Consider the following 6,000-nt stretch of genomic DNA (forward strand, 5'->3'; position numbering starts at 1 on the left):
CAATTGGCCATGCTGGCCGGGGCTGATGGGAATTGTAGTCCATGAACGTCTGGAGAGCCGCAGGTTGCAGACCCCTGGTTTAGTGCTTCTGCCCCCGACTTTATAGATCAGGGGTGGCCAACCTATGGTGCTCCAGATGTTCATGGAGGACAATTCCCAATTTACCATGCTGGCCGGGGCTGATGGGAATTGTAGTCCTTGAACCTCTGGAGACCCACAGGTTGCAGACCCCTGGTTTAGTGCTTCTGCCCCTGACTTTATAGATCAGGGGTGGCCAACCTATGGTGCTCCAGATGTTCATGGATGACAATTCCCAATTTACCATGTGGGCCGGGGATGATGGGAATTGTAGTCCGTGAACATCTGGAGCACCATAGGTTGGCCACCCCTATTATAGATTGATGGCTGGTGCCTTTTCCCAAGTTTTCACATTAGCTCTTCATTGAGGCTTCCTGTGTACACTTAATTTTACATTTGTGTGCTGGTGTCCGCTCCCTTCGTATAAATCCCTAGAAGGGGACCTCTAGGAAATTACCATTTGTGCCTCTTTTAAACTATTCAAGGATGTGTGCTCAAGAGCATCCGTGTTGCTGATTATGTGGTCTTGCATAAAACAGGAACAGCCAAAAGCATTATGGGGTGGGAGGTAAAGTTGCGGGGTCCCTCCCCCAACCACTAGCAAGGAATAGGGGAGGGTGGGTTGTGAAAATCCAGGCTGTGAAATTCCTGGAGATTTGGGAAGGGAGCCTGGGGAAGACAGGGATCTCAGGGGGGTACAATGCCATAGAGCCCACCCTCCAGGGTATCTGTTTTCTTCAAGGGAACTGATCTCTGTAGTCTCGAGATGAACAGTAATTCTGGGGGATCACCAGATCTCACCTAGAGGCAGTGGCATAGCGCCAAGGGGCGCGGGGGGTGCGTCGTGCACCGGGCACATGCCTGGGGGCGGAAAATCGCCCCCTCCCCCTTTTCCCTGCGCCCCCCGCGGCACACACACACACCGCCCCCCTTCCCACACTTACCTACATTCCTTTTCTTTTTTTAGTAGTTTTTGAGGCTAAAAAAACGGCCTCTTCACAGTTCAGGCTAAAAACTGCCTGAGAAACTACAGTTCCCAGGAGACCTTGGGGCTCACAAGGTCTCCTGGGAAGTATAGTTCGTCAGGCAGTTTTTTCCCTGAATTGCGAAGAGGCCGCTTTTTTCAGCCTCAAAAAGTACTAGAAATAGAAAAGGAATGTAGGTAAGTGTGGGAAGGGGGGCAGGGTGTGTGTGTGTGCTGCTGGGGGGGGCATGGGGGGTAGAGCAGGGGTAGGGAACCTGTTTGGCCATGCTGACAGAGGCTGATGGGAATTGTAGTTCCTGAACATCTGGAGAGCCGCAGGTTCCCTACCCCTGGCCTAGAGGTTGGCATCCCTAATGGGGTGAAGAGAGAAAGGAAACTACCCTTTTGTGGGTGGGTGGTGGGGGGTTATGGAATATCCTTTCCCTTGAGCAGGGGTCTGCAAACTACGGCTCCAGATGTTCCCCTGCTGGCAAGGGCTTATGGGAATTGCAGTCCATGAACATCTGGAGAGCCACAGTTTGTTGACCCCTGCTTTGGAGGGACTATGTAGACTAGTCTGCACCAGAGCGGATTGCGGAACATGGCTCTGTAAAGCTCAAGGAGAAAATGCCCATGTCCTTAGGTGGCATACATCGGAGCGGAAATGAAATTTCGCACACATTTGCAATCTAGTCAGTTGGGGACATTCTTGAGTTTCACCAACCAATGATGTCTTCCTCAACTATTTAGGCCCAAGAAGCTCTCCGCTGGGCAGCAGGAATGCTTCCAAATGGCTTGTGGATTTGGGGAGTTTTCACATGGTGCCTCTTGTTGTATGCAGCGTGAAGCATTTCTGTTTGTCCTCTGATTGCTACTAGCGCTGTCTCGGCAATCGCCTTGTGCTACGTTTCTTGTTTCTCTCCCGAATCGAGGATGCGTCGGCACCATCCTCTGCTGTTAAAGCTTTTGTGAGAATTCTCCGTTCTGAAGGGTTCCGTGTCAGCCCCTTCTTGGAGACCAACTTGTCAGTCTCTTCTAAGACAGCCCCACGTCTGCCGGAGGTATACGCATCACACCACTGGCAGAGATTTCCAGATGTTTCATTATATTTTGAAAAGCACTTGCCATTTTGTCTACTGCTTTGTATAAACTGAAGGGAAAACAAAGACTCTGTTAATTAATAAAAGAGATTTCAGAGTGGCGGAGGGTAGAGGAATTTTTATTACGGGGGGGAAGGCTGGAAATCGCAAATGGCAGGCAAATGTATCCTAAACGAACAAGTGACAACTACTGGGGGGAAAATGCTGGGGGGAAGAATTAGGACTAATAAAAGGAAACACTTCTTCACGCAACGTGTGATTGGTGTTTGGAATATGCTGCCACAGGAGGTGGTGATGGCCACTCACCTGGATAGCTTGAAAAGGGGCTTGGACAGATTTATGGAGGAGAAGTCGATTTATGGCTACCAATCTTGATCCTCCTTGATCTGAGATTGCAAATGCCTTAACAGACCAGGTGATCGGGAGCAACAGCCGCAGAAGGCCATTGCTTTCACATCCTGCCTGTGAGCTCCCAAAGGCACCTGGTGGGCCACTGTGAGTAGCAGAGAGCTGGACTAGATGGACTCTGGTCTGATCCAGCTGGCTCGTTCTTATGTTCTTATCCCTATATTTTGGAATGCGGCTAATACTGGATGGATCCAATTCACCTTGGACTTCCTTCCTCAGTAGTACATTCCCCTACAGGGCTCTGTTTATTAATTCTTGCTGCCTTAATTTTCAAGTACAAAGACCTTTATTAGGCATAGTATACTACATAAAATATACTACAAGAGCAGGTATAACATTGGCTATTCATTCCCTCTTAGCGACATGACCTGCAACAAGTAGTAAGCTGTTTTCCCTAAAATCAGAGGATCATTACTATTAAATAGTTTTACCATGCAAACTTTGGGAGACGCTTTACCTATGATTGATGATAATAGAGCTTCCCTCTGTGAATTGTATTTTGGACAGTAACATACAATATGCACCAGTGTTTCCACTGCAGTAGGACAATGTGGAATACTCTGTCTGATAGGGGGAGCTTCTCAATCCGACCTTGTAAAAGGGCAGGGGAGAAGACATTGCATCTGGCTCCAGTCAGAACCCAGCGTTGTTTGGGATCTGAAATTTGTGATGGATAATTGGCCATCTTGCCCAGTGGTGGGATCCAAAAATTTTAGTAACAGGTTCCCATGGTGGTGGGATTCAAACAGTGGCGTAGCGCCAGTGGGGCTGGGCGGGGCACGACAGGGGCGTGGCCGGGCCTTAATAATTTCTCTGTTACTGTAAAAACTCTTACTGTAAAAAAAAGTTCCTAATTTCCAGCTGGTATCTTTCTGTCCATAATTTAAACTCATTATAGCAAGTCCTATCGTCTACTGCCAACAGAAACAACTACTTCTCCTCTAATTGACTACCTGTCAAATACTTAATACTTTCAAATACTTAATTTTGTTTCTAGAAATCAAAAGAAGGATACTTTCCTTACCATATTTCTAAAACATGTTTTTAAAACAGCCTAACAGGGAGAATTATCCCGTTTTCTACCTTCGCTAACCAGCCACATAGGAAACAACAGGACTTTATGATTTTTGGACCTAATGGAATTTCTAACAGAAAAGCAGACCCAATTAGTAACCCCCTCTCGGCACACACCAATAATTAGTAACCCACTCTCGGGAACTGGTGAGAACCTGCTGGATCCCACCACTGATCTTGCCCATGTCAGGATTGATACCTAGGTGTAACGGGGAGCGCCTCAATTTTCAGTTCTATAACCTGTTTTCAAGGCTGAGAGGTCTCAACCTTGGAAAGATGTGAAATGATTATTCATCGAGCTAGCAGTGCCTCAGAGCGGGTATAGAGTTAATTTCCTTTGTGATACTGCTGGCAACCTATACCGAACCTCTGAGTTGAGGATAGGGATTGGAGGTGGGGCGGGGTAGGGTTGCCAGATACAGGCTGGAAAACTGGAGATTTGGGAATGAAACCTGGAGCGGACATAGATTTCAAAAAATTCCTCCCTCCAAAGCATCAGTTTTCTACAGGGAACAAGGTGTGCATTTGCATGTCTTACATGCTGAGGAAATTCAGAATTGAACTTCTGGAATGGCGCAGTTTTTGTTAAGTTTTTAGACCTTCTGACAATAGAGGAAAATTGAACACCAGCAACTTTTTAGCTTCTGAACACAGTGAACTTCTAAATAACAATAGGTCAACTGACATTTTTTCTGGCATTTACCCATGTCTCCTGAAAGACTACTGCATCACTAGAAGAAACCAAACATGTACTCGACTGGCAGATTTGTACACATTGGACCAAGGGAAAAAATGTAGAAGAAGAGTTGGATTTATGTCCCCTCTTTCTCTCCTGTAAGGAGACTCAAAGGGGCTGACAAACTCCTTTCCTTTCCCCACTCCACAACAAACACCCTCTGAGGTGGGTGGGGCTGAGAGAGCTCCGAAGAACTGTGACTAGCCCAAGGTCACCCAGCTGGCATGTGTGGGAGTGCACAGGCTCATCTGAATTCCCCAGATAAGCTTCCACAGCTCCATAGATTAAACCAGGTTCCTCCAGATTAGAGCACACCTGCTCTTAACCACTACGCCACTGCTGCTCTTCGTAGGGGCAAAGCATCGAAGAAACACAAGAGCAACGTTTTACATTTTATGAAAGGTTTATTTGCACCCAAGGTCAGAACACTTGTCTATGCATGTGGGGAAGCCAGACTGTGACTTGTTAGCTGCACTTGTAAACAGTCAAATTTATTTCCTTTGGACAAAAACATACCCCTCGTTTTTAAAAATCCCGCACAGCTCCCAGAGCAGCCTCCATCTCCCCGATCTAGACAAACACTGTCCCTAACACACGTAAGCCCAGCCTGGCCTGCCCCTGCACCCTTGATCCATGGACACGTGAAAGTGCCTTGTGCCAAATCAGGCCATAAAGGGCAGCCTTGTTTACATGGACTGGCAGCCGCTCTCCAGGGTCCCAGGTGAGATCCGTGCATGACCTGCCATCTGGTCCTCTTAACTGGAAATGCCTAGAAGTTAACCTGGGACCTTCCAGCTGCTCTGCCACTCAGCCAAGCCCGCAAATGATCACATCAGGCTGCTGCCTTCCTGACACTGAGTCAGACCACTGATCTATCACAGCCAGTATATTGCCTGCTCGGACCGGTAGCTGCTCCCCAGGGTTGCAGGCAGAGGACTTTCCCATCACCTGCTCCCTCCTCCTTTTAACTGGAGATGCCTGGGATTGAACTGGGGATCTTCTGCAGGCAATTGCTCAACCACAGACCGGGGCTCCTCAAGCCGGACAGGAACCGGTCCAGAGGGGGCTCCCACAGTCAAAGCATGGGAAGGGGGGAGAGCGCGGCTGCTTTTCCTTTAAAACTCACCAGTCCCCACATGGCAAGGATGGAAGGAGGACCCCTTCTCCTTGTCAGCAGTCCCTACCCCCGCTCCAAATGCCTCGCCGCCCCCTTGAGGTTACCACTGGCGGGGGGGGGGGGGCAGAACCGCCCTCTTTGGGAATCCCGACCTCACACGCCCCCCCCCCCCCCAAGTTGGCTGCCTTCCCTACGACCGGGAGGTGCAGTATCTCCTCCCACTCCTCCTAGCCCGGGCCAGGCCCCGCTCCCACCCTTCGCCGCCCTCCCCCCCGGCGCTGATCCTGCCCTGTTCCCCCGGAGCCCTTGGAATTCCCCCGCTCAGCCGGATGCTGCTCGCTGATTGGCCGCCGGCCGGGATGTGCTCACGGCCCGTAGAACGGGAAAACCGGCAAGGGGCGGGGCGTGAAAGGGGGCGTGACCGAAGTCGTCAAGAGGCGTGGCTGGGCTCGTTGGCGGGGAATGGGCGGGGTCGGGATGGAGGAAAGGGGGTGTGTGTGGACATCCGAAGAGGCGCGCTGCG

The sequence above is a fragment of the Sphaerodactylus townsendi genome, linkage group LG06, assembly GCF_021028975.2.
Source record: "Sphaerodactylus townsendi isolate TG3544 linkage group LG06, MPM_Stown_v2.3, whole genome shotgun sequence".
NCBI classification, from domain to species: Eukaryota; Metazoa; Chordata; class Lepidosauria; order Squamata; family Sphaerodactylidae; genus Sphaerodactylus; species Sphaerodactylus townsendi.